This window comes from Cyanistes caeruleus, chromosome 31 (assembly GCF_971803275.1).
Source record: "Cyanistes caeruleus chromosome 31, bCyaCae1.hap1.1, whole genome shotgun sequence".
In the NCBI taxonomy this organism is placed as follows: Eukaryota; Metazoa; Chordata; class Aves; order Passeriformes; family Paridae; genus Cyanistes; species Cyanistes caeruleus.
This window is the reverse complement of record NC_141731.1, coordinates 2176007-2195987: the sequence shown is the minus strand read 5'-3', so window position 1 is coordinate 2195987 and position 19981 is coordinate 2176007. Positions and strand designations below refer to the sequence as shown.

At 45.4% G+C, this 19981-nt stretch overlaps 1 protein-coding gene and 1 long non-coding RNA gene across 2 annotated transcripts in view; one reads left to right on the top strand and one right to left on the bottom strand.

Annotated features, from left to right (window-relative positions):
• Positions 1–19981, top strand: part of LOC147648689 (serine/threonine-protein kinase PAK 3-like) — a 356261-nt gene that overhangs the window by 117969 nt on the left and 218311 nt on the right. The window lies entirely within an intron of this gene.
• Positions 12061–18992, bottom strand: LOC147648693 (uncharacterized). The gene is made up of 3 exons (XR_015279994.1): positions 18704–18992; positions 18341–18622; positions 12061–16234 (listed from the first exon to the last, which is right to left on the bottom strand). It is a non-coding gene; the product is annotated as an uncharacterized LOC147648693 (long non-coding RNA).

Genomic DNA, 19981 nt, shown 5'->3' with positions numbered 1-19981 from the left:
TGACAGCCTCCTAGTCACCCCAATCCTTTCTCCATTTTAAACTTTCTCTGAAATAACCAAAATAACTCTTCAAATTCCTTCATCTTTATCAATCACAGATCTTTTCAGAGCAGACTCAGGAAGAGAGCACATTAGCATGTTGTTATTCAGACATGGCTTGTTGTCCGTCTTCCCCTGCTAAATGACAGCAGTAGATACTGGGAATAACCAGGTATCCTGAGGAATTTTTCCTGCAGCAAGTTATTTTCCTATCATGGTCCATCTGTAATTTTATGACTTATTAAAAGACCAATATAAATACAGTACAGTGCCTTGCAATTACTCCCCCATATATTTATAAACCTCAAAGTCTTCCAGGTCCTAAAAACAGGAAAAACCCTGTGTCACTCTTTCAGGAGATTAACGTAGTTAGGGACTGGACACATCCTCTGTAGGACTAACTAGAAAAACAGCTGAAGCTCCAGCAGATCCTTAATAAACTTTTCAGGAATAAAATTGTGTTATTTCAGTGTGCTGATTTTTTATTCATCTAATTATTATCTTTTTATTTCTTTTCTCTTTCTGACTTTTCAAAAGCTGATGTTGCACAAAAAAGTGAGCTGTGGAAACCTGAAGCAAGCTGGGCAATTAGGGCTGAACTGCTCCATCTGCTTCACAGAGAATTTTTATTTGACCCCAGGAATGCTGGTTACTCAAGCAGACTAAACAATTTTGATTCGTTTCAGCATGTGAGGACTGGGGTGTGCATCTTCAGGCCAGGCTGGCAGGGTTGAACAGGAATTCCCAAACAGCACTGGAGTCATGGTCCCCTCAGCATACCCTGCTCCACCCAGCCCCAGCCTGCTGGGAATCAGGCTCAGACGTAAAAGCATGAATTCTGAATATCTCAGGATTGCTGTGTCGCTGCCCGCTCGGCCCTTCACGCCCCGGCTAGCTTGTGCCAAGCGTCAGCGGCAAGAGTGGGGAACCAGGTGAGCACTGTGTGGCTCGACCTGGAACCTCTAGAGCTCCTTTGGACTCGGGCTCTATAGTATGCAGGGCGACACGAGGTGCAGTAAAGGGAGAGAGAGTGCTCGGAGTCCTCCAATTTCCCAGGAACAAGTTTATTCCAGCAGGCGCAGGGAGAAGGCGATGAGGGACAGGGCTGGGATCTCGAGGAGAAAGTCCGAGCCGAGACCTTGGGCACCTCTGTGCGCCAGGTTTTAAAGCCCGTGGGCGGCTCATACAACAACCAATAATATGGCAGCAGGGGAGGTGTTGTGGGAAGGGGTTACAATACACAAATCCAATGGTAGGGACTTGGGGGAGGGAGGATAGCCATACAACCAATAGGGCATCGAGTAAGGGGTGATGAGCAGGGAAGGAACCAGAACAAAAGGTGTGGTGTACATAGACTGATAGGGCTTGGGGGTAGGACCAAAGTGATGGATGGGGAACAATCTGGAAAGAGGGGAGAGGTTTACAATGACAGGCAACTGGGAACAAACCATATCGGGATAGTGGGGAGTAACTGGGGCAAACCAACTCTAAACTCAACGAAGGTGAACAAACATACTTAATGAAGGTAAACTAACAGGCGGCAACATCTCCCCCTTTCTTTTTTAGAAAGAGGATGTTGCATCGGCAGGAGGTGCAGAGGGTTCAACAAACCAGTCTTGGGGTACGGGAGAAGGAGGAGGTGAAGAGGGAGGAGAAGGAGCGCTAACAAAATTGACTTGAGGGGAGGGGGATACAAGATGTAAAACTGATTGAACTAAACATCTTCTTAAAACTGCAAACGCTATTAAAACGATGAAAACGACGAAAACAATCCATAAAACAGTCTTTAAAATGGACGAGAGCCATCCGGAGGCCCCCCATCCCGAAAAAAGACTGGTGACCCAGTCATTAGTCTCTTGGCGTATTTGGTGGATCATGCCCTTCATTTCTGTGATGGTTTTCTTGATGTCTGTGCTCCTGGTGGTCAGATTCATGCAGCAAAGTCCCTCAAATTCTTTACAATCATGATTATGGAGGAGCAGTAGGAAATCAATAGCAGCGCGATTTTGTAGCGTTGCTCGCCTGGTTATCTCCTCGTCTTCGAGGAGGTCGCTCAGCGCGGTTGACGTTAAATTGGCTTGCTTGACCACCCAACACTCTAATTGGCCTAATTCTCCGAGGGCTTGTGCCGCAGCCAACCATGGCAGAAATACTGACACAGCAACCCGTTTTGGTTTATTCCAATGAAAAATTTCAGAGTCGCAATCAGGGTCAAGATCTTCGAGACTGCGCTTCTTAATGACCGAATTATTCTTTCGTTCCCAATTTTCAATTTGAGATGTATTGGGCGCAAACAAAGACAACCGGCCTAAAGTGCACGGCCCTCCGAGAAGGCGAGAGGGGATGCCAGCCCACGCTCGGTCCCCACAAACTAAAAATATGCCCTTAGGCAACTTAAGAGGGTAGGAACTGAGGGTTGAGGGCATCTTAACATGGGCGATGTTCTTGCACCAGGAGGCTGCTTGAAACTGTTTGTTGTCCTGCATTTAATTAGAATAAGGAGTAGGATCTGAGGGGTAGTAACGGAAATGGATACAATAGGGTGCGGGGGAGGAGTTTAACAAATCAAATTCTTAGGGCTCAGCAGCTGCCCTTTCCAAGAAGACCAGCCAGTCTCTCCATAGTAGGAGAGGGTTCTGGACAGGCCTCTTAATCTTGTAGGTGAGTGCAGAGCGGGCCACTCGCTGAGCTGGCCTCCCTTTATTAGCTTCGCTGGACAAACTCAACAGGGAATCCGGGTATTCATTAGGCTTTAACGGGATCCCCACCAGGCAAGTGGTCATCGGATTTCCTGCTGCTCCTGTGGATAGGCATAGCTCATCCTGTTGGAGGGACTTTGCCAACATGACCCAAACATTTTGTTTGGGTTGGGGCACGATCCACATGTTGATCTGGGTCACCAGCATCATCAGGAGTGCAGTGGTTGGTGCAACGATCGGGGTGGTCATCTTTCCGATGGCTCTTTCTGAAAATAAAACATACGAAAAACATAACTTTAACTGAAAAGAAAGGTAGGTTGACATAACAAAAAGGGGCTTGGGTTGTTTCCTCCTCCTCCTCGGGATGGGGGATGGCTCATCCGGACACGACATCATTGACATCCTCAACCCTATCTGGTGGCCTGCTTGGATGTCTGGGGACATAAGGTTTCACCCATCTTTGTGGGATCCACCTTAGTCCCTGGGGCGAGGATATGCAAGCGTACCCCCGCCCCCAGGTCACCAGATCGAAAGGACCCAAGATCTTCTGGGTCTCAGGGTCCTGGATCAGCACTGGAGGGCGCTGCTGCAACTGGTAGTTCTTGTTGGTCTTGAAATGCCGGGCCACTGGAGGGTTAGGGTCCTGTTCGGAACAATTGAGAAAGTTTAGCGTGTAAAGGGCTTTGCACAACCGCTCTTGTGGCGTGCAGCCCTTCACAGTCTCCCTTTGATGAGAAAGGACACGCTTGAGCGACTGATGGGCTCGCTCAACGATCGCTTGGCCGGTGGGGGAGTGTGGGATGCCTCTCTTATGTTCCACTCCCCACTCCTGCAGGAATTCCTCTAGTTTCCTGGAGGTGTATGCTGGGCCATTGTCTGTTTTTATTTCTTTGGGGACCCCCAGTACAGAGAAAGCCTGCATTAGGTGTTTACAGACATGCTCGGCTTTCTCTCCTGTGTGGGCAGAAGCAAAGACAGCACCTGAGAAGGTATCGATGGAAAGGTGTATGAACCGAAACCTGCCAAACTCAGGGACGTGTGTTACGTCCATCTGCCACACTTCGCAGCTCTCCAGACCTCGAGGGTTGACTCCCGATCCCAAGGAGGGCATTGTGGTGGATTGGCAGTGCGGGCATGTGGCCACAATGGCTCTGGCCTGATCTCGCCGCAGGTGGAATTGGCGGACCAGACCAGGCACATTTTGATGGAACATCTGATGGCTCAGCTTAGCTTGTTGGAACAGATCTGGGAGCTGAGCCATGGAAACAGGGGCAGCGAGGGAATCAGCTACCTGGTTTCCCTCGGCTACCGGGCCAGGGAGATCCGTATGTGACCTTACATGCATTACAAAAAATGGTTGCTTTCTGTGGGAAACAGCATGTATTAGCTTAGAAAGCAACTCAAACAATTACGGGTTTGAGACCTCCTTCAGAGCAGCGTGCTCTGCTCTGGCAACTACCCCTGCAACATAGGCCGAATCAGTGATTAAATTGAAAGGTTCAGGAAACCTCTCAAAGGCTCTGACGACTGCATCCAACTCAGCAACTTGTGGAGACCCTTCCACATATTGAATATCTGCTTCCCACTGCTGAGTTTTGGGATCTCGCCAAGTCACTACAGACTTGTGAGATGCCCCGGATGTGTCTGTGAACACAGTCAAAGCTTTGAGGGGCTTTCTGCTCCGCATTTCTTTTGGAATCGGTTCAAATTTAGAATTGAAAAATTTGTGGGCAAGGGCATGGACTGAAACTTGGCCTTCAAAACTATCTAAAGCAATCTGGAGTGTCTCATTCTCCCGAAGTAGTTGATTAAACATTTCTTTTGTCAGCCTATCTGGAGACGCTTTGTCCCGAGACAAGCTGACTGGTACTCGAACGCATGCAAAATCACATCCAGCCATCTCCCGAAGCCGAGCTCGAGCTCTCCCGATGAGCTGAGCCATCAGCTCCTGTGGCCGGGTGATACTTTTGGACCTTTGATGGCTCAAGAAAACCCACTCTATGATTAAGAGGGGATCCCTAGAGCCCTGGTCCCACTGAAAAATCAGCCCACTGAGGTGTGGCATTCTCCCGAGTATGATGAATTCAAAAGGCAGGGTCGGTTCGTACCGATGTGCTTGCCTTTCGACAAGCGCATCCTCCACTTTCTCTAGGGCTTTCCTCGCCTCTGGGGTCAGAGTCCTGGGAGAACTCAGCTCTTTCTCCCCCTTCAAAAGTGTGAAGAGGGGGGCTAGGTCTTCCGTGGAAAGGCCCAGCCAAGGCCTGACCCAGTTTAAGGTCCCACACAGCGAGTGAAGGTCCGCTAAGGTTTTCGGATTGCTGTTTATTGCCAATTTTTGAGGCACAACAGTCCTCTCAGCAATCCGCAGACCCAGATACTTCCAGGGTGGCATCCGTTGAACTTTATCCTCCTGGAGTTGAAAGCCTGCAGATGTTAAAACCTTAACCACTCGGTCAAGTGATCGGGTAAGTAGATCGTCATGGGGGGCGCACACTAGGACATCATCCATATAGTGATGGATGATGACCTCCCCCATCTCTTTGCGCACAGGAGACAGCAACGAGGAGACGTACCACTGGCAGATGGTGGGTGAATTCTTCATGCCTTGTGGCAAAACCTGCCAGTGGAACCTCCTCATTGGGGCTTCTCGGTTGAGGGTTGGCACCGAGAAGGCAAACCGTGGGGCCTCGTCAGGATGTAGGGGAATTTGAAAGAAACAGTCCTTGATGTCGATTATGGCCAGATTCCAATTTCGGGGGAGCATAGTCGGGGTAGGCATCCCTGGTTGAAGGGGCCCCATGTCAACAATGATTTTGTTGATGGCACGAAGGTCGTGGAGGAGTCGCCACTTGTCTTTCCCCGGCTTTCGGATAACAAACACCGGGGAATTCCAAGGGCTGGTAGTTTCTACTATGTTACCCTTATACAACTGCTCCTCCACGAGCTCGTTGAGCGCCCTTAATTTGTCTTTTCGAAGCGGCCACTGATCAATCCAGATTGCTTCATCAGTGGTCCAATCGAACTTCTGGAAGGGGCTCTCTACAGTGGCCGCTATTAAAAATCCCGAGGGGTTTTCTGGATTTCAATCTTTACCCCCCATTGTGACATAAGGTCCCTCCCCCACAAGGGAACCTGAAAATCCACAACAAATGGGCGTAAATTTGCCAATTGCCCATCCGGTCCCTTAATTTGTACTACACTCTTAGATACCTGCGCCAATTGAGTACCCCCTATACCCTGAACCTTCCCCGCCACGGGTTGCAACTCCCAATGTGACGGCCATCTCCTTTGGGGGATGATTGTCACATCTGCCCCTGTATCAAGCAGACCCCTCAAGTTGACAGATTCCGCACCCTGCTTGATGCTGCAGTCGATGATGGGTTTATTTTCACCCACCACCTCTGCCCAGTAGACGCCTGGTGCGTGGTCGTCTACCGGGACTCCCTCTGGGACAGGAATGTACTGAGCTATGATTTGCCCTTTTGGGAGAAAATATGGTGGGTGAATGCAGCGCGCTAAGAGGATGAGATCTTCCGGACCACCCGGGAAGGTGATCGGGGAGATCTCAATCTCTGGGGGTGTGTGTCTAGTGTCCCTGATGGCGATGAACTTACAGTCACGTCCAGTGTTCTTCTTGTCTCCCTCCGAGGGATCCACAGCTACCACCGTCCAGTGCTGGGACTGGAAGAGGATGTCCTTGACGGTGATGAGGTGTCGCGTCCGGTAAATTTGCCACGTCCGATGTTTCTTTCCCACCCCCTCCGCGATACCTGCCCCATTTTTTGCATCACGCGGGGCAGGTTCGCGCCGCGCTCTCAGTTTTTTTGTTTTTTATTAGCTGTTCCCTCCAGTACCCTCTCCCCAGATCCATTTCCCACGAGCCCCTGGCGTGGGTGGGCGGTGGGACAGTCCCTCGCCATGTGACCCAGTTGTCCACATCGGTAGCACTGAGTAGTTCTTGCTGGTGGAAGAATGAACTGGCCCGACGGGTGTTGGGTCACTGCCGCTGTTGGTGTTCTCCTGGCCGCCTGTGGTGGTGGTGGTACCCTGGACGCCCCCACTAACGGAACTTTCTTCTCACATGCATCAATGAGGACGTCCAAGGTTGGCGGTGGATACATGGGCAAACTAAATATAACCTGTTTGCAGATGTCATTACAGTTTGCCTTAGCCATTTCTAAGACAAGCTGCTCTTGTAGCTCAGGTTTATCAACTTGTCTTTCTATTTGCTCCTGTAAACGGTTAATAAACACGGTAAATGGCTCATTGGGGAACTGCTTAATATTTGAAAAGTTGGTCAGGGGTTCCCCCCCTGGCAGGATGTTAAATACCTTCTCTGCGGCCTCCGTGATCTTAATTAAGACAGGCCGGGGTAAAACCCTTGCCTGTTCTTCTGGCTTCCCCCAATTCCCTTCACCGCACAAGTGATCTATCGAGAGGGGGTTTTCGTCTGCGTCAACCGCGGACTCCTCGCTGCGCAACAGCTCGGGAAGGATGGCCTCTAACGACTTCTTCCACCTCTGTTTCCACAGCCTATAATCAGCCGGGGAAAGGAGGCAGGCAAATAACTCTTTTAAGTCGCGGGGGACCATCTCGTTCGCAGAGAAGGTGGCTTTTAATAAACCCTTAAAGTATTCACTTCTCCTGCCGAACTCTTTCTGGGCTTTGCACAGCTCCCTCTTTGTCTGGAAGGAGAAGGGTTCCCATTCTCGGTACCTCCCTCCCCTTCCTCTAAAACTGACCGGTGCAGCAAAAGGAATCACTACCTGTTCCGGGTTCTGGTCTTCAGGCCTGTCACTTCCTGTCCCTGAAGCGTGTGAACCGGATGGGACAGTGTGGGAGCTGGGAGGAGGGAAGTGGGAACCAGGAGGAGGGGCGTGGGAACTGGGAGGAGGGGCGTGGGAACCGGAAGGAGGGGCGTGGGAACCAGAAGCCGGAAGAGGCGGGGCTGGAGGACCGACTGAGGAGGAGGGCTGAAGGGAGGAGCAGCGGCCGGAAGGGGTGGGGTTTTGGGAGGTCACACTTTGGAGACACGCCCCCGAGGAGGAGGAACCACCCAAGGGGAAGTGGGAGGAGTCAGGGTAGGATGGAAGGGAGGGGCTAGGGAGGAAGGGGTTGGTCATTGAGGGAAGAAAGGGGTTCTTGGAAGAAGGAGCACAAGGGGGGGGGTCCGACCATGCGGTCCCCGCCATCTTGTGCCCCTTGGAGGCCATTTTTAGGGTTAGGAGAGGGGTCAGAGAATATAGGGGAGCATTGGAAACTGGGGGAAACTGAGGCACGGGGGTTAGAAGAGGAATCGGGGAACATGGAGGAGCCTTGGAGACTGGGGGAAACTGAGGCATGGGGGTCTGAGGGTAAAAACTGGGGACTTGTAACCTGGGAAACATTTAACTGAGGGCTGATAACTGGGGAAACAGAGGAATGGGAAGACACTCTGGCAGCTTGGCCAGGGCTGCCAGGGCAAGGGTTCTGGGAGAGACGTGGGGAGCCAGGGATCCTGTTACCCTTGGGGGATCCCTGAACAGGACAACTTGCCCTGCAGGTCGCTCTGCAGGTCTCCCTCAACTCAGGATCAGGGGGAGAGGAACATGGGGATAGGGAAACTGGGGAAACTGGGGAATTTTGTGGCGGCTGCTTCTGCATTTTCTTTTCCTCTATTACAGCAGACCGAAGTAAAATAAATAATGTTACAAATTTTTCCACTGAATTATCACCTCCATTAACTATTTCCGTTAATTTGGACCCAACCGCATTCCAGAATTCTACAGAATTTGCTTTGTCTGGGGTTACATTTGGGAAATGCAGGAACAGCCATCTCACAAACCTCTTTACCCTCCCACGAGAAAACTTCTTATTCCCCCCCTCAAGGGTACCCACAACTTGGTAAAAAACTCTCTTTTGCTGTGCTGAAAGACGTGCTCCCATCTTGTCAACCCTGGCACAGCAATCCCACCGCCCCCTGCAACCAAACAACAAATCAAGTAAAATAAAAATACGGGTCCAGACTGGGCCACACACACACTCCCTTCGAGGGAGTTTTCACACACTGGGCACCCCCTTTTCCCACACACAGGGACCACTCACCCAAGTCCGTACAGTTGTTGCAGGCGACGTCCACACCTCCCGAGGCGACCGTCTGCACGTCTGACGGCTTCCGCCTCGACCTCTGGGAGCGCAACTCGGCAAAAACGAGTCTGCTACTACCAGAGCAGCTGCCGCTCACGGTCTTTGTGAAATAGGTCCACCAACCTCTCCGGGGGTCTCTACGCCTCGCGAGAGGCCCCACGTTGGGCGCCAGCTGTCGCTGCCCGCTCGGCCCTTCACGCCCCGGCTAGCTTGTGCCAAGCGTCAGCGGCAGGAGTGGGGAACCAGGTGAGCACTGTGTGGCTCGACCTGGAACCTCTAGAGCTCCTTTGGGCTCGGGCTCTATAGTATGCAGGGCGACACGAGGTGCAGTAAAGGGAGAGAGAGTGCTCGGAGTCCTCCAATTTCCCAGGAACAAGTTTATTCCAGCAGGTGCAGGGAGAAGGCGATGAGGGACAGGGCTGGGATCTCGAGGAGAAAGTCCGAGCCGAGACCCTGGGCACCTCTGTGCGCCAGGTTTTAAAGCCCGTGGGCGGCTCATACAACAACCAATAATATGGCAGCAGGGGAGGTGTTGTGGGAAGGGGTTACAATACACAAATCCAATGGTAGGGACTTGGGGGAGGGAGGATAGCTATACAACCAATAGGGCATCGAGTAAGGGGTGATGAGCAGGGAAGGAACCAGAACAAAAGGTGTGGTGTACATAGACTGATAGGGCTTGGGGGTAGGACCAAAGTGATGGATGGGGAACAATCTGGAAAGAGGGGAGAGGTTTACAATGACAGGCAACTGGGAACAACTATATCGGGATAGTGGGGGAGTAACTGGGACAAACCAACTCTAAACTCAAAGAAGGTGAACAAACATACTTAATGAAAGTAAACTAACAGGCGGCAACAAATCTCCTCCAATATCCACACAATTTCAGAAATATCCTTCCAAATTCTTCACGTCTCATCAATATCCCACAACATTCCGAAAAAATCCCACAAAATTGCAGAAAAATGCCACAAAATGGCAGAAAACTCCCACAAAATTCCCTAAAACTTCTCAAAACTCTACCAAATTCCAGAAACATCCCACAAAATCTCCTCCAATTTCCACACAATTCCAGAAATATCCTTCAAAATTCTTCAAGTCTCATCAATATCCCACAACATTCCAGAAAAATCCCACAACATTCAGAAGAAATCCCACAAAATTGCAGCCAAATCCCACAAAATTGCAGAAAAATCACAAAAAAATCCTTAAATCTTCTCAAAACCATATCAAATATTTGAAATATCCCACAAAATCTTTACCAAGTTCCACAGAATCTAAGATAATTGACTCAAAATTCTTCCTGTCTCCTCAATATCCCTCAAAATTCCACAAAACCCCCACGTAATTCCAGAAACAGCCTACAAAATTTAAGGAACAATCCCACAAAATGGCAGAAAACTCCCACCAAATTCCCTAAAACTTCTCAAAACTCTACCAAATTCCTGAAACATCCCACAAAATCTCCACAAATTTCCACACAATCTAAGAAAAATTCCACAAAATTCTTCAAGTCTCCTCAGAATCCCTCAAAATTCTATAAAAATTCCACCAAAATTCTACAAAATTCTTAAAAATGTTACCAAATTCCAGAAACATCCCAAAAAATTTCCTCCAATTTCCTCAAAATTCCAGAAATATCCTTCAAAATTCTTCAAGTCTCCTCAATATCCCTCAAAATTCCACAAAACCCACACGTAATTCCAGAAACATCCCACAAAATAGATGCAAATATCCCATAAAATGGCAGAAAACTCCCACCAAATTCCCTAAAACTTCTCAAAACCCTACCAGGTTCCAGAAACATCCCACAAAATCTCCACAAATTTCCACACAATCTAAGAAAATCCCACAAAATTCTTCAAGTCTCCTCAGAATCCCACAAAATTCCAAAAAAATTCCACAAAATTCTTAAAAATGTCACCAAATTCCAGAAACATCCCAAAAAATCACCTTCAATTCCCACAAAATTCCACAAATATCCTTCAAAATTCTTCAAGTCTCCTCAATATCCCTCAAAATTCCACAAAACCCCCATGTAATTCCAGAAATATCCCACAAAATTTAAGGAACAATCCAACAAAATGGCAATAAACTTCCACAAAATTCCCCAAAAATTGTCTCTATACCCGAACAAATTCCAGAAACATCCCATAAAATCTCCACAAATTTCCACACAATCTAAGAAAAATCCAAAAAAATTCTTCAAGTCTCCTCATAATTCCACAAAATTCCACAAAAATTCCACAAAATTCTTAATTTTGTCACCAAATTCCAGAAACATCTCACAAGATCTCCTCCAATTTCCACACAATTCCAGAAATATCCTTCAAAATTCTTCAAGTCTCATCAATATCCCACAACATTCCAGAAAAATCCCACAACATTCAGAAAAAATCCCACAAAATTGCAGAAAAGTCACAAAAAAATCCTTAAATCTTCTCAAAACCATATCAAATATTTGAAATATCCCACAAAATCTTTACCAAGTTCCACAGAATCTAAGATAATTGACTCAAAATTCTTCAAGTCTCCTCAATATCCCTCAAAATTCCACAAAACCCCCACGTAATTCCAGAAACAACCCAAAAATTTAAGGAACAATCCCACAAAATGGCAGAAAACTCCCACCAAATTCCCTAAAACTTTTCAAAACCCTACCAAATTCCAGAAACATCCCACAAAATCTCCACAAATTTCCACACAATTTAAGAAAAATCACACAAAATTCTTCAAGTATCCTCAAAATTCCAAAAATTTCCACAAAAATTCCACAAAATTCTTAAAAATGTCACCAAATTCCAGAAACATCCCATAAAATCTCCTCCAATTTCCACACAATTCCAGAAATATCCTTCAACATTTTTCAATTCTTATCAATATCCCACAACATTCCAGAAAAATTCCATAAAATGGCAGAAAACTCCCACAAAATTCTTTAAAACTTCTCAAAACCTGACCAAATTCCACAAAAATTCCACAAAATTCTTAAAAATGTCACCAAATTCCTGAAACATCCCACAAAATCACCACAAAGTTGCACAAAATTCCAAAAAGATATACAAGATTCCAGAAAAATTTCCACAAAATTCCCTAAATCTCCTCAATATCCCACAAAATTTTACAGAAAATCCCACAAAATTCCAGTAAAATCTGATGAAATTGTTATCGTTCAAGAACACAGACAATCACAGAATGATTATATGAAGGTGCTTTATTGTAGAGATTTGGGATTTATGGGTACACATACCCAAATCTGACCCGACTTGGTTTTGAGTTGAACATGTTTTTGTACTCTATCGTTATATAACTTACATATTAATTGTTAAACTTACATTGTTCTATTGTATACATTGATGTTACATGGATTTCTCGTGATCCCCCCCAGCCCCCTAACATTGTTCCTCATGTTCTTTAAACAATAATTATATCTAATCACATCTAACAATTGTATCATTTATCATCTACTGACTACACAGGTGCAGTTTCACCTGACCTTTAGCAAGCACAAGGCCTAACATTTTCCATGGCCTACTTTTCCCAGGCTTGCCAAACCTAACTTTCTTTCTAAGTCCCTGAATTTTCTATGATTTCAAAGCCTTTTACTATCATTCCCCCCTTTGAAAGCATTTTCACGTCACTAGAAGTGCAAATGTTTTCACTTGATACAGTCCTTTGTTTCTGAGTTTATACTTGATGTTCTTCGAATCCTTTATTGATGTAAGCGTTGTCCTGGATGTTGTCATGAACTGGAGAACCAGAAGATGGTGGGTGAGGATCTCACATCAGTGCCTTTATTATTTTCTGGTTCCAGGACGTTTTCTTCTGTATTTCTCCCTTGAAGATGCTGTCAACTAACCAAATTGCTAAGAATACAGTTAGTAAGATGATCACACTCTCAAATGATAAATTTAATCCATGAACTCACATTCCACCCTAACCCTTTGAAGATTTTGCCTAACCAACTTGTAGACAAATCCTTTTGCTCTTCCTGTGCTCCGTGCTCTATTTGTTGCAATTGATTGATGTCATATTCTACATCAGCAGTCACATTTGGGGTGTGGACACAGCAATGATCAATCCATCCCTTTAAAAAACTCACACACTCCATGCTCTTTCAGGAGTAGTAAATTGTAATTGTACATTTAGTTCTTTAAATCTTTCTCAGGTCACTCTTGCTAATTTATCTACCAGACCTGTAAGTTTGTACAACATTTCTCTCTTCTGATAGTTTGCTATAGGGCCAAGCAAAGACTCTAGGGCCCACCCAAATTTCACTCTACTAGAGGCTTCTTGCCAAGTGTCATCCTGATTCTGTTCCTATCCTAATCTTCCCTAGCTATGCCTGTGTCTAGTCACTGAGTTCTTTTTTTTAAGCAGATTTCACATTTTGACATTACTGATTTTGCCATTGTTAGCATCCATACCGAGATTAATTTTTGTTTCATCAATTTCACCAATGCCTCTGCACCCCAATGACATTTGTTATGTTTCATTTGTAGAACTTTATTGTAGGACCGCCAGCAACCCACCGCTCTTCACAGAAGTAAACGTGAACCCCGTTTATTTCTATCTTTAGCACACCTTTTATAGGGTTCTACAGGGCCTGCGGGCAGAGCAAGTTACTATTGGCTAACACACACAGGTTTACATTTTTTCTCCTGTACACAAGGATGTTGTTTTGCTTTACTCTCTCTTCTGCAGGAGGGTTTCAAGGACTTTAGCCTTTAATATCACGACTTATTTCAAAGACTGGTTTGTGCAGACAGGCCTTTACTAATATATAAAATATAGCAACAATTCCCCCTTTCACTTTTTGCACAAACCAGGCTTTGGATGTGACTCATTCTATAGTTTCATGAAGCCAAGATAACACACAAACTAGACTTTCATCCCAATTAACATTATAAGTAAAGTCCGTCCCCCCTCCAGCACAAGAGACCTCAACCATCCAGTGATGCCCCAGCTGGAGAACCAACTTCCAGTGGGGTCACTATCTTCTTTCAGGGCATGTAACCCATCCTGAAGCTGTTGCAGTTGCCCATGGATGGAAACTGAATGATCAGTAAGATTCAAGCAGCACATGCCTTCAAACTCCCCACAACCATGTCCTTGTGCTAAGAGCAAAAAGTCAATTGCAGCTCGATTTTATAATACTGCATGACGTACACTACTCACATCAGCTGAAAGTTCACTTAACATCATGGATGTTAAGTTCAATCCTTCTTAGTCTAACAAGCAAGCCTTTTTAGAGTTGCTAAGCTTTAATTTGTTCAGGCTTCACTTTAACTGATGCTTTTTATTTTATCAACTACATTCAGCAATTGGTGTAAGCTTGGATGGAAACAAAGTAAGTTTCCCAAGATAACAGGGTTTTCTATGTGGATTAGCAGGAATCTAATTCCATGCTCTATCTCCACAAATTAGGAATATGGAACTAAGTAATCGCTTTGGTAATTGTTCTGTGAGATTGCACCACTAATAAAGGCTTTACTTTCAATGGTAGTAACGAGATCAGCTATAGGGTTGTCTGCAGCCCAGTGCTGCATTACTTTGTTAGAATGACGTTTTGTCGGGGGTTCAAACATTATCCATCCACCTGAGGTATGGGTGGAACCTAACAAATCTAATTCTTCTGAGGGCTGCATGGTAACATTGAGAACTTTGGTAATTTTTGCTTGCCTGCAGGCTTCAAGTTGTCTTAATGTGAAGCCAACAGTGCAACTGCACTCTTGCAACATTGCAAATTGATTCAGTCGAGTCTCATTACTTATTAAACCTTTAAATGCTGGAGGATCCCATTCAGGGACTCCTATGAGACAGGTGTGAAAAGGATCTCCAGGTATGGCTAGGCTCAAACACATTGACCTTTGGCCAGTTCAGTGTGCCAGAGTGACCCATATGTTCTGTCACTTTTGGATGTTAGTTAGCAGACAGTTGGTCAGGACTATACACAACACAATTACCATAAGCAGTTTTTTCCATGTAAATGACACCATACTAGCAAATTCACAGCTAAACTTTAACGTTAAATGAACTTTCAAAGATGCTTACACTAGCTCTTGAAGGGGGAAATGCTTATACTTTATACTAATTTATACTAATATAACAATTGCTATACAGGCTAAACTCTTTATCTTAAACTATCTAACTACTTTTAACACACGTGCTCTGGTATATATGTAGTCTAAGCGTGAAAGCAATTTGCTGAAAGGGTAAACACACAACTACAATTTGCTTTATATACAGTTAGATGGAGTCTCTACACTTTTCTTAGATCTTCTATAGAATTTCCTTCACAAACAGACTATAATTTAACACAATTCAGTCTTGGAACGTTCACTGCTCCCGTGATGTCAGCTGGCAGCTGATCAGTGACTGAGGGCTTTGATGTTCAGGTTGTTCTTCACGTCCTTCTAAATCATAAAACAAAGGATAACTGAAAAATTGGTAGAGACACAACATCATAATAACAACATAAAATCTCTGTTGGCAACTGTCTGTGTAGTGTTCAGACACAACTGTGTCCTGACAGCTCCACTTCTGATCCATGTCTGGAGTACCAAGGCTGTGTGGTGACTTCTCTGTTCACTGGATCTCGTGTGTTCAGAGGCAGACAGTCTGGTCAGATGGACAGGTGACCTTTTTGAACCTGCCAACAAAACACAGACACTTCTCCCCTTGAAGTTAATGAATTACACTAATCAAAATGCTTTTAGGATATCAATTTTCCCCGTTTTCTTAAAAAAAAATAAAAATGAGATGTACTTCTGTTACAAACATCAACACAAACCCATATATACAAGGATTAAGAACCTATAGCAGTTAAAAAACCAATTAAATCATAAACATTATTAATAACATATGTAATATAAAACTACTATTAATTACTAAAACACTGCACCAGCATCCCATAGTTAGCAAACAAACAGAAACAAAAAATCATCAGTGAAGGATTGGATCACCACCTCCGGAAATGATTCTCCAAGCTCACTTCAAAATTGATCCAGCTGCCATATTAATAGGGTCAAATTGCTGAGTCAAAAAGTGACTCAAATACTGATTTGGGACAGAAAACATCTGGATCTATTGGCAAACAGATCTGTCCAGGTAAAGTCAAGGCTTGGCCAGGGCCTGGCTTTAAACTGGAAAGATGCCTCTTAACTCATTTCTAAAACAAGGTTCTCAATAGTAGCAGCTAGGAGATGCTCACAGCACAGCAAACTGTTAAAATGCATTTGTACAAAGCAAATGATCAGAAGCCTCAGGTACCAGACCAATTAAACCATGCAGCAGTTGGTTTAATCTGAAGCCTCTCCCATGGCAGCTGATCCTCAGCAATGGTACATCTTCTTAAAATTCTGGAAACACTGAAAAATAAGAAAACTATGGCAAACAAAAACTGCAGAGATTGTAACAACCAATAGAACCCCTGATGAAGTGAAGGGTGTCACAGACTGCATTCCCTTCTATCCACAAGCAGGTGTTCATCAGTGTTCTGTCACAGCTGTTTCAGTTGTGGCTATCTTCATCTCTCTAGGAAAATAACTATACTTTGCAGTTTAGACAAGTGTCTCCAATAAAACATAAACAATTTAAATTAAACAATATTTAAACCTAACAGTAATGATTTATGACAAAAGGAAATAACAAAACTTAACCTTAAAAAATATCTATGTTATAAAACTTAACTTAAAAACATTCAAGCCTAAACATAATAAAACTTGACTTTTCTTAATTCTATTAACACTTAATCTATATTAAATAAAAACATAACTTAATCTTATTCTGTTACTATAAAGAGGCAACTAAAAATTTGATATGTACCTTCTAAACACAATATAACAATAACATGGATTCACTATAAAGATTATAAAAACATAACAAACACATCACAATTCTATGTCATCTAGCTTTGAGAATAACTCACAATAACTGCAAATGGTACTAAAAATACTCATTCAAAACAGGAATTTGTCTAGTATATATTCAAATTAGTTAGGATTTTAAAGTGCAGATTTTCTAGAGAAAAACCACAACACAGGATTTGGCAAGTTGCCATTCAGCTTTTGTAGCACTTTTCAGAAATATTAAGTCTAATTCTTAAACTAAAATCTAAAATCCAAATTGGTATATATGCAGTTATATGTGTTTTATATAACAAAAGGACTCACATTGAAATTACCTTATTAAAATTGTGGAAAAAACAAGCAAATGGGTAATATATACTTTAACTTAACTTTGTCTTGTACAGTAAAGTTCTCTTAACTAATTATTTTTTAAACCACAAATCTCTTCTGCAGATAACGTTAATTGGAGTGTTTTCCTAGTAGCTGTAAATCATACCATATTTTAACCTTAGCTTCTAAAACCAGTTATTGCAAGGTAACTTCTGTTAATATTCACCTTAAACACCTTTTTTTTTTTAAACTTTCAAAGAATCACAATAATTTCTCCAGTAAAACTCCAAAAACTGCAACTGCATAAACTCATAATTACTTAAAACAGAAAATCAACACTAAAAGGATATATAAAAACATTTTAAAAAACCCATGAACCATGACTTTTTAACAAACTGGGTATTATCCCAGTGCTTTTTCTTAGAGAGGGAGCGGGGGGGTGGACTGCCCGCCCTGCTGCTGCTCTCTGCTGCTGTTATCTTTCTTCACATTCTTCACATACTCTTGCAGAAAAAAAACCCCAAAAAAGCACCTCACAAAGTTAACTTTAACACATACAGTTGTTTCTCTCAATCTCTCTTGTTCACTGATAGAGGAAAAAAGGGGCACAATTTTTACAAAAGCAGGCGATGTTACACAAAAAGTCTCTCACGGCCAGGTGCTAACAACGGTGACCATTGCAGCTTATCAACTTCTAATTACAGTGATGAATTTTGAACTAGATACCATATAGTTTGTGATTTTTTGGCTATTTTGTCTCTTTTTGAAGCTGTCTGAGCCACCTGTTTCTGCTCAGCTGTTTCTGTAATTGTTCAGCGTGGCCTTGGAAGTTTTTCTGCACTGCTTCTGCCCCAGGGGTGCCCCCGCTCTCTGCGCACACCTCGGTGCTCCCCCATGTCCCCCTGGTTCGGGTGGAAACCAATCTAAATTTGGATTCTTTTCCTCCAGGGTAGCAAATTTGGAACTTAAATATGATTGTAGTGTTAAGAGTGACTCCAAAAGTGAAGCAAATAGTTCAGGATATATCACATCCTGCCGTAACTGAACAGATTCTGTTCGTTGTTTCAGTGTTTGCTCTGGAATTTCTTTCTCATTATTTCCTTCTCTCTGACTCTCCCTCCCTCTTTCCATGGGCAGCACAGATAGGAGTGTTTGCCCAGCAGTGGGAGGTAAAGGAATGAGCATACCCATAAGCAAGAAGTCCAGGGAGCTCCTTGCGCAAATCAAAACCCTTAAGCTGTGGCTTTTCTAAAAAGCAGGTAAATAAATCATGTGCTGCTTGCCTTTCCATCTTACCGTCAGCGCTGTTGCAGCCCTACAAGGTTTGGCAGCACGTTACGGCCAGGACTCTCCTCTGAGGTCGCCTGGGGCGCGGCACCGTTGCTTTTCGCCGTCCTTGCTGCGGAGGACCCGTCCCCTGTCGCCGACTCCCGTGGCCTTCGCTTTTTAATGTCCCAAAGGTCCCAAAGGTCCCAAGGGTCCCATTTGTTCGGGCGCCATTTGATGAGTTCGGCGGGAGACAAGCAGCACTCAATATGAATGATCAGCAAGTCTCATTTATTGGCAACTCCAAACTCCCTATATAACATCAATAATTAGGCTCCTACATAGTGCAAAAGCAAGCTCATTATTGGATATTTCATTTAAGGACAACTCCACCTAGTTCCACCTTCTTGTGGTCATTCATCTGTGCTGAATCCACATTCTTCTGATCACAGTGTCCTGTTCTCAGTTCACAGTTATCACTAAGGTCTTTCTGACATTGCAACATCTCATACCAACTACACTCCACTGTTGTTTAATTCTTTCTCAGCTAATTGCTGCATGGGAACACGACCTTTGTTAGCCAGCCACTCTTCCACACTGTTGAGCTTCGGGAGCCTCCCGGGAAGCACCAGCCATGAAGATTCCAGTGGGCTCAGCTGCTACCTGCAGGGGTACTGGGTGTGGCCCGTTGTGACTCAGCGGTGCTAAGAGACCCCTGTGACATCAGAGAGCCCCACCACAACTCAGGGTGTGTAAGCGGTGCAGAACCCTGAGGTGCCCAGTCCCGTGAGAGCCACTCTTGCAGAAGGAAGCAGCTCCCGGGATCCATTCGCGCTTCAGGATCTCAGAGATGGAGGAGAACAAGGCAAAACCCAAATGCTCCCAGCCACCCAGCCCCCTGCCCAGCTGGGGGCAAGACCAGGCCCTCAGCGGGCACTTGGTGGGGGCAGTGGGTGGCTCAGCCTGGCCACAGTCAGGCACTGAGGAGAAGGAGGGGCCCTTGGTCATCACGGAAGAGAAGAACCCTGACGTGGATGACGAGCCTTCCCAGTGGGGAGACCTTCGGGCCCAAGAGCCTCGCCTCTACGGAGCAGGGAGTCACCAAGAGTTGCAGCAGGGGAAGGTGGCTGTGAGAGTGCCCTGGGGAGATGTGGCACAGCAACACCTCTACCAGTGGCAACAAAGGGTGACAGTCAAGGAGCTGCCCCAAGGGGAGAAGGAGGTGAGTGACCTAAAGCTGTCGCAGCAAGGGGAAGGAAGTGCGAACAGCCAGGAGAAGCAGACACATTCTCCTGCCCCCAGTGAGGAGATGCCATCAGCAGGGGTACAGAGCTCAGGCCCTGCCCCTCACAGCACCTGCTGCTCCCCCAGCCTGCCGGGAGCCCAGAGCCCCAGTGAGCAGCAGGCTGTCGCTGAGGGGAGGTCACTCCTAGCAGAGGAAGGGAGTGAGGAGGGGACCCCAGCTGAGTATGATGAAGACTGGGAACAATACACCCAGAGTGAGTCTTCCCAGGAGTGCCAAGCAGAGCCAGAGCTGTCCCAGGAAGAGGTCAGCAGCTGCCAGGACTGGTACGACTCGGAAGAGTGCAGCCAACTGGGCCATGGAGACTTCCTGGACGGGGACTCCAGCAGCCTAGACGATTCCACCGAGGAAGACAACAGCAGCACACA